The following is a 6,309-nucleotide window of genomic DNA, read 5'->3' as shown; positions in this document are numbered from 1 at the left end:
ACTCAGGCCCTTGCGCTTGCCAGGCAACTGCTTATTCTACTGAGCCATCTCCCTGGCCCCTTTTTTAGGTTTTGAAGATTGAACCAAAGGCCTTTGAAGGGAGTTATACCCTTTCCCTTAAATTTTTTTAATCTTTTATTTATCTAGTACACAGTCTTAATACACAGCTCCAACTTGTAGTGATCCTCCTGTTTTCAGCCTCCCCAGAGCTGGGATTACAGGCACGTACCACCACGCCTGGTTTTGGTGGCAGCCTCTGTGCCTGGGGCCAGCACAGCATGTGGTGCTGGGGATTAAGCCCAGGAATTTGTGCTTGCCACACAAGCGCTTAGACCACTGAGCTAGCTCTGTAGCCTCCCCTGAACTTCCGAGATAGGATATAGCCAAGCCAGTAAATCGTCCAGGCTTAGTTGAAAACCATGATTCTCCTGCCTCAGCCTCACAGAGGGCTAGGATCACAGATTTGTGCTACCGTGCCTGGCTTCACTAGAATGCTTCATTTTGGGTGCTCTGGGTTATGAAAAATGTATCAAAACTGGTTTTCTTTCTTTCCTCTCTCTATTTCTCTTTTTTAAATGTGACTGCCAGAAAATTTAGTTATTTATGTGGCTGGTAATTGGGACTTACATTCTTTTTTTTTTTTTTGGCAGAAGTGGGGATTGAACTCAGACCCTTTCACTTGCCAGGCAAGCACTCATTCTACTGAGCCATCTCCCCAGCCCGGGGCTTGCATTCTTGAATACAGGAGCCATGCCTGTCTCATTCTGCATGATGTCCTTCCTAATGCCTAATGGGGACCATAAATACACTGACTGCATTATTGTGAATGCTAAACAAAATACAGTAATCGGGGCCTCCCCCGCCAACACTGCCGGAAACCCTCGCCCTCCTCCTCTTGGCTCCATTATCCTACTTTAGAACTCTGAGTGAACTCCGAGCTTGCCTCTGTTACTTTACCACCAATCAGGGGTAGAGAAATACTTCACTCTTTTATTTTTATTTTTTTAATATTTTATTGTATTTTATTTTGGTTGAACTGGGGATTAAACTCAGGCCCTTGAGCTTGCCAGGCAAGCACTTATTCTACTGAGCTATCTCCTTGGACTCTATTGTTTTTTTTTTCTTTTTGTGTTTTAGGGAAGGGTGTAGAGGGTGTTCAGAATACTTCACTCTTTGAGTTTCAGATGCTAATATGTTGAAACGTCCTTGCTGGAAGCTCCAGGCCTTCAAAGGGCAAGAAGTCTCCATAACTTCCTTAGTCAACTCATAGTATTCTGCTCCTTAGGGCGAGAAGCTGGATAATCTCACGTCGACTTGGCATCATCCTTCACCTCTTCAAAGTCAGGAACTATATCTCCCAGCCTCTCCTCACCGTTATAGTTCCAGGTTGAAGGCTGTGCTGCAGGACACTCACTTAAGATCTAGAGAACTGGAGAGGAGTAGCCTATTGTTTCCAGTCCTTACGGGAGTGTGTGGGCAGATGTGGGGGGGGGGGGAGGCAGCTGCCTCCAGGTGAGCCCGTGGAGCTGCAGCATCTGTGCTCCTGACTGAGACAGCTGCAAGCTGTGCGAGTGTGAGCTAGGAACTTCCGGGCTCCTGTCCTCCATGGACCCTTTGTGATACTCTGCCAGTGGCCCTAGCAATTTGATGATCAGACTTTTATTTTTTTAATGAGGGCTCTCTAAATTATATCAGCTTTAAGCATCACAGAACCTACATCTAGCCCAGAAAGGCAGAAAGCCTACTAGAGTTCTTAGGACCCCAGCAGCTTCTCTAGGAGAAATCCATAGCACTGCTGACTCTGGGCTGGACTGAGTCTCCAGTGGAGCCTCCCCGGTCCTTCCTTTCACTCTCCTGCAGGATGTGCAGGTGTTAACTTTGTGCTAGGAGCAGAGTGGCTTTTCTTAAAACAAAAACAAAAAATTTTTTTTTAAGTATTTCATACAGGGTCTCACTACGCAGCTCAGACTTGTAGTGGTCCTCTTGTTTTCAGCCTCGCCAGCACTGGGATTACAGGTGTGCGCCACCACACCAGTCTCAGTGGCTCACTCAGCATTGGGGGAGGGGGCTGTATGGCCTGTAGTGCCAGCGATCGAACCCGCTACCTGTGCTTGCATGAGCAGGTGCTTAGTCGGCTGAGCTATCTAGCCTATATAGTAGCTTTTGAAGTCCTTGCTTAAAATGTTTGTAGTCAGCAATTAGATTATGCTCCTCTTCGTTGTGTTTGGACAGTTTATCTCAAATTTAAGAAGTGACACTTTTGAGGCTAGGGAGATGGCTCAGTATAATAAACGCTTCCCTGGCAAGGGCAAGGGCCTGAGTTCAATCCCTGGTTCTGCAAAAAAAAAAAAAAAAAAAAAAAAGTGACACTTTCTTACAATAGGAATGCTAGTGAGAATATTTTACATCACACAAAAATCTTACAGCAAGGGCTGGCCAGATAGCTCAGCGGATTAAAGAGCGGCTGAGGCAGACTCAGGGGCTGGGATTCAGCTTGGGCCTGCTGTGCCAGTCCCATCCTCGGGGCGCGCTGAGATGGTGATTGAGATTGGTTGTGGTGACACGTGCTTATAATCCCAGTGCTTGGGAGGCTGAAAACAGGAGAATCACTACGAGTCTGATCTGTGTAGTGAGACCCTGAAGACCCTGTCCTAAATACAAAAAAACAAAGAAGAAATTTACAGCAAGCATCCTTACAACAAACCATAGAATAGATACATGTAAGTTAGCATTTTGGCACATAGCATGGACTTAGTATGTGATTGAGAATGTGCACCAATGAGTGAGTGAAGGAAAGAACGAATTTAAGTACATCTGCTGCACACAGGGCTCTTCTCAGTTTGATTACTAAACAACACGGGTCATATTTGTTCTTGTTAATTCTCTCTAGATTTTATTGAGCACAGAACCTAGAACTCCCAACTGCTTTACTTTTGGATGAAAATCATGAATCATTTGGGGATATGTTCCAACACAACTTCTAGGAAACCCTTGAGGGCACCTTTAATTAGGGTCTGGAAGAGTTTGGAGACAACTGATCCTTAAGAACTATTTTCCAGGGGCCAGGGAGATGGCTCAGTAGAATAAGCGCTTCCCTGGCAAGCGCAAAGGCCTGAGTTCAATCCCTGGTTCCGCAAAAGAAAAAAAAAACAAAAAACTATTTTCCAGGGTCACCCAATTAAAGCACCTGCTTATGCAGACTCAGGGACCACCCAGGTTGGATCCAGGTATGCCACACTGGCCCTGCCCTGGGGGCACGCTGAAAGGGTGATTGAGGCTGGGTGTGGTGGTGCATGCCTGTAATCCCAGATCTTTGGGAGGCTGAACCTAGGAGAATCACTACGAGTCGGATCTACGTAGTGAGACCCTGTAGACATTTACTAAAATACAAAAAATAATAATAAAATAAATCTATTTTTCAAATTGGATATTTTCTTAAAAGGCTTGATTACTGCCAGGCATGGGGGTGCACACCTGTAATTCCACTACTTTTCGAGGCTGAAGCAGGAAGATCGCTGTGAGTTTGAGACCAGTCTGGGATACAAAATAGAGGTCAACTCCTCTTCACTTTCTTCCTTTGGCATCTATTTCCGAATGGTAAGGAGCGCTGATAAACATTTTAGAGGAGAAGAAAAAGGGATGTGGCCATTCTTGCCACTATAAAGCAGGCTTGTGATTTTAAAGACCACAATCTTTAAAACTTCAGAATTAGTTTAATTATGTTTAGAATTATACTGCCATTTTAGGTATTTATATTTATGCTACATTACTGTATATTTTACATTTAAATAAAACAAAATATAAACCTAACTTTTAGGGGCTTGGAGACCCTTAAAATATATATATGAGTGACATGGAAAAATCCAAACACATAATGTTTTGCTATTTTTTTTCTAAAAAATTATTTTCTGGGGGCTGGTGAGATGGCTCAGTGGTCTAAAGCACCTACTCAGAGCAAGCTTAGCAAAGCACAGGGACCACGGTTCGATCCCCCAGCACCACATGCCAGCCAGCCCTGCCCCCTGGTGGGCTGAGCTGGCCACACACACACACACACACACACATAAATAAATAAATAAAATTTTAACAAAAAAAAATTATTTTCTGGGCTGGGGATCTAGCTCAGAGGCACAGCACCTGCCTGGCAAATGCAGTCTCAATTCCCAGTATCCAAAAAAAAATTTTTTTTTCTTTAATTTGTATGTATCATGGATACAATTAGAAAGCAAGGAAGTAGGTTGCTTCATGTTAATAATGAATATGTAGACAACTATATGAATGTAGAATTTTTTATTTTGTTTTCTTTTTTTAAATGTATTTAGTACAGGGTCTACAGGGTCTCACTACATATATTGGACTTGCAGTGATACTGTTTTCAGCTTCCCGAGGGCTGGGATTACAGGCAGGAGCCACCACGCCCAGTCTCAATCACCATCTCAGTGTGCCCCAAGGGCAGGGCTGGCACCAAAGGCCAGGGATTAAGCCCTTTGCCTAAACAGGCACTTTAATCCATTGAGCTACCTGGCCAGCCCCTTGTTTTCATTTTGTAAAAACACTTACTGTAAACTCTATGCAGGGTGTCATGCTGCCCACTGAGACACAAAGATGAACTGCACTGGATAGCATTCCTTTTTTCTTTCTTTCTTTCTTTCTTTTTTTTTTTTTGTGGTTGGCTCAGCCCACCCTGAGCATGGGGCAGGTGTCACACATGGTACTAAAGATCCAACCAAAGTCCCTGAGCTATCTTGCTGGCCCATGGGTAGTATTCCTGTTTTTTTTTTTTTTTTTTTTTTTTTAACTGGGGATTGAACTCAGGCCCTTGCACTTGCCAAGCAAGCACTTATTCTACTGAGCCATCTCCCTGGCTCCTTGGATAGCATTCCTGATGAGCAGAAAGCTATGCAAAAAAATAATTTCAGGAAATAGTGAGGAGATAGTTTTTGGGGGAGACAAGGAGCTTTTGTTGGAGACTCTCTGTTGTCACATATGACGAGCTCACCTACTTCGCAGTGCGTTGGAGACACTTATGAAGGAGGAAACTGATTCTGGGACACTGAATTCCTGTCTGGAGTTAACTGCTAATGAAAGAGCCTGGCGAAAATTGATCCCTATCCTGTCTCAACTATGGCAGCCAGACAGCACTATACTCCAACAGTCCTTGAGAACAGGGCTCAGCTCTCTCTGCAAGGCCCCGTGGGCTTTTCCTTCAACTGGGAATGTGTTCCTTCCCACTTCTGGTTCTGGAGCTTGGAAGGCTCACTTGCTTAACAGCAAACAGGATAAACTTTTCTTTTCTTTTTTTTTTTTTTTTTGCGAAACTGGGGATTGAACTCAGGCCCTTGCACTTGCCAGGGAAGCGCTTATTCCACTGAGCCATCTCCCCAGCCCTTTCTACTTGTTTTTATGTACTTGGTACAGAATCTTACTACTCAGCCCCAACTCATAATGGTCCTCCTGTGTCAGTCCCTGGAGCGCTGGGATTACCGGCGTGTTCTATCATGCCTTGTCTGTGTAGCAGGCTAAGCACTCCCCGGGGGAGGGCCCCGCGCGGGATGTGGTGTCAGGGATCTAACCTGGTCCCTGCGCTTGTCTAAGCAGGCACTTAGCACTTAGTCCGCTGAGCTATCTCCCCAGGATAAGGGTTTGTTCCATTTTTTTCCTTCATGTTCACTATTAAATACCTTGAGGAGAGCTCATTTTCTGTTGTTTAGATTGGTGTAATCTGTGAATTTACATTAATCTCTGAGGTCTGGACCTCACAGTGTTCTCACCTGTGAGTTACAGGTGAAATTATCCGTCAATCACCTTTCAGAGCTAAATTGCCAAATAGTCTTAATATTTTATTATTCTGGTTTGGAACATCTGTATCAAGAGTACTTTTCTTGTGCTTGATAAAGTCAGAGTTTTCCACATGCAGACTGGGACAGCGCGCAGGGTAGCCGGGATGTCCTACTTTACTTCCCCCAAAGGTCAGATGCAGGTGTAGCGTGTCTGGGAGAGGCGAGCCCCTGAGCTCGCTCCAACAAAAGGACAGCAGCCGGGCTGCTCAGAGAGGTCCAGGGTGGAACCCAAACTCCACTTTGCAACCTAGCTTTCCTCTGAGCAGCAGCTCGGGGCGGAGCTGTGATCGGGAACAGGCTCTGGGTGCCTTTAAATGCTAATGAGCGCGCCGCCCCACTGAGCCAAGTTTCCCCACCCTCTTCCCTCCCAGCCGCCTAGAAAAACTCGCGCGGGGCCATTTTCGGGGCAGTAAGATCGCGCCGAGCCGCGCGCAGCCGGAGCTCGAGCCGCCCCGCCGCGAGACCCCGC

At 45.5% G+C, this 6,309-nt stretch overlaps 1 protein-coding gene across 1 annotated transcript in view; it reads left to right on the top strand.

The window, feature by feature from the left end:
• The window catches only part of Ybx3 (Y-box binding protein 3), a 120,249-nt gene that overhangs the window by 92,257 nt on the left and 21,683 nt on the right, over positions 1-6,309 (top strand). The gene's annotated exons all lie outside the window — the stretch shown is intronic.

The sequence above is a fragment of the Octodon degus genome, unplaced genomic scaffold (assembly GCF_000260255.1).
Source record: "Octodon degus isolate 3935 unplaced genomic scaffold, OctDeg1.0 scaffold00018, whole genome shotgun sequence".
NCBI lineage: Eukaryota > Metazoa > Chordata > Mammalia > Rodentia > Octodontidae > Octodon > Octodon degus.
Note: the sequence above shows the minus strand (reverse complement) of the source record. Positions and strands in the feature narration are given on the sequence as shown.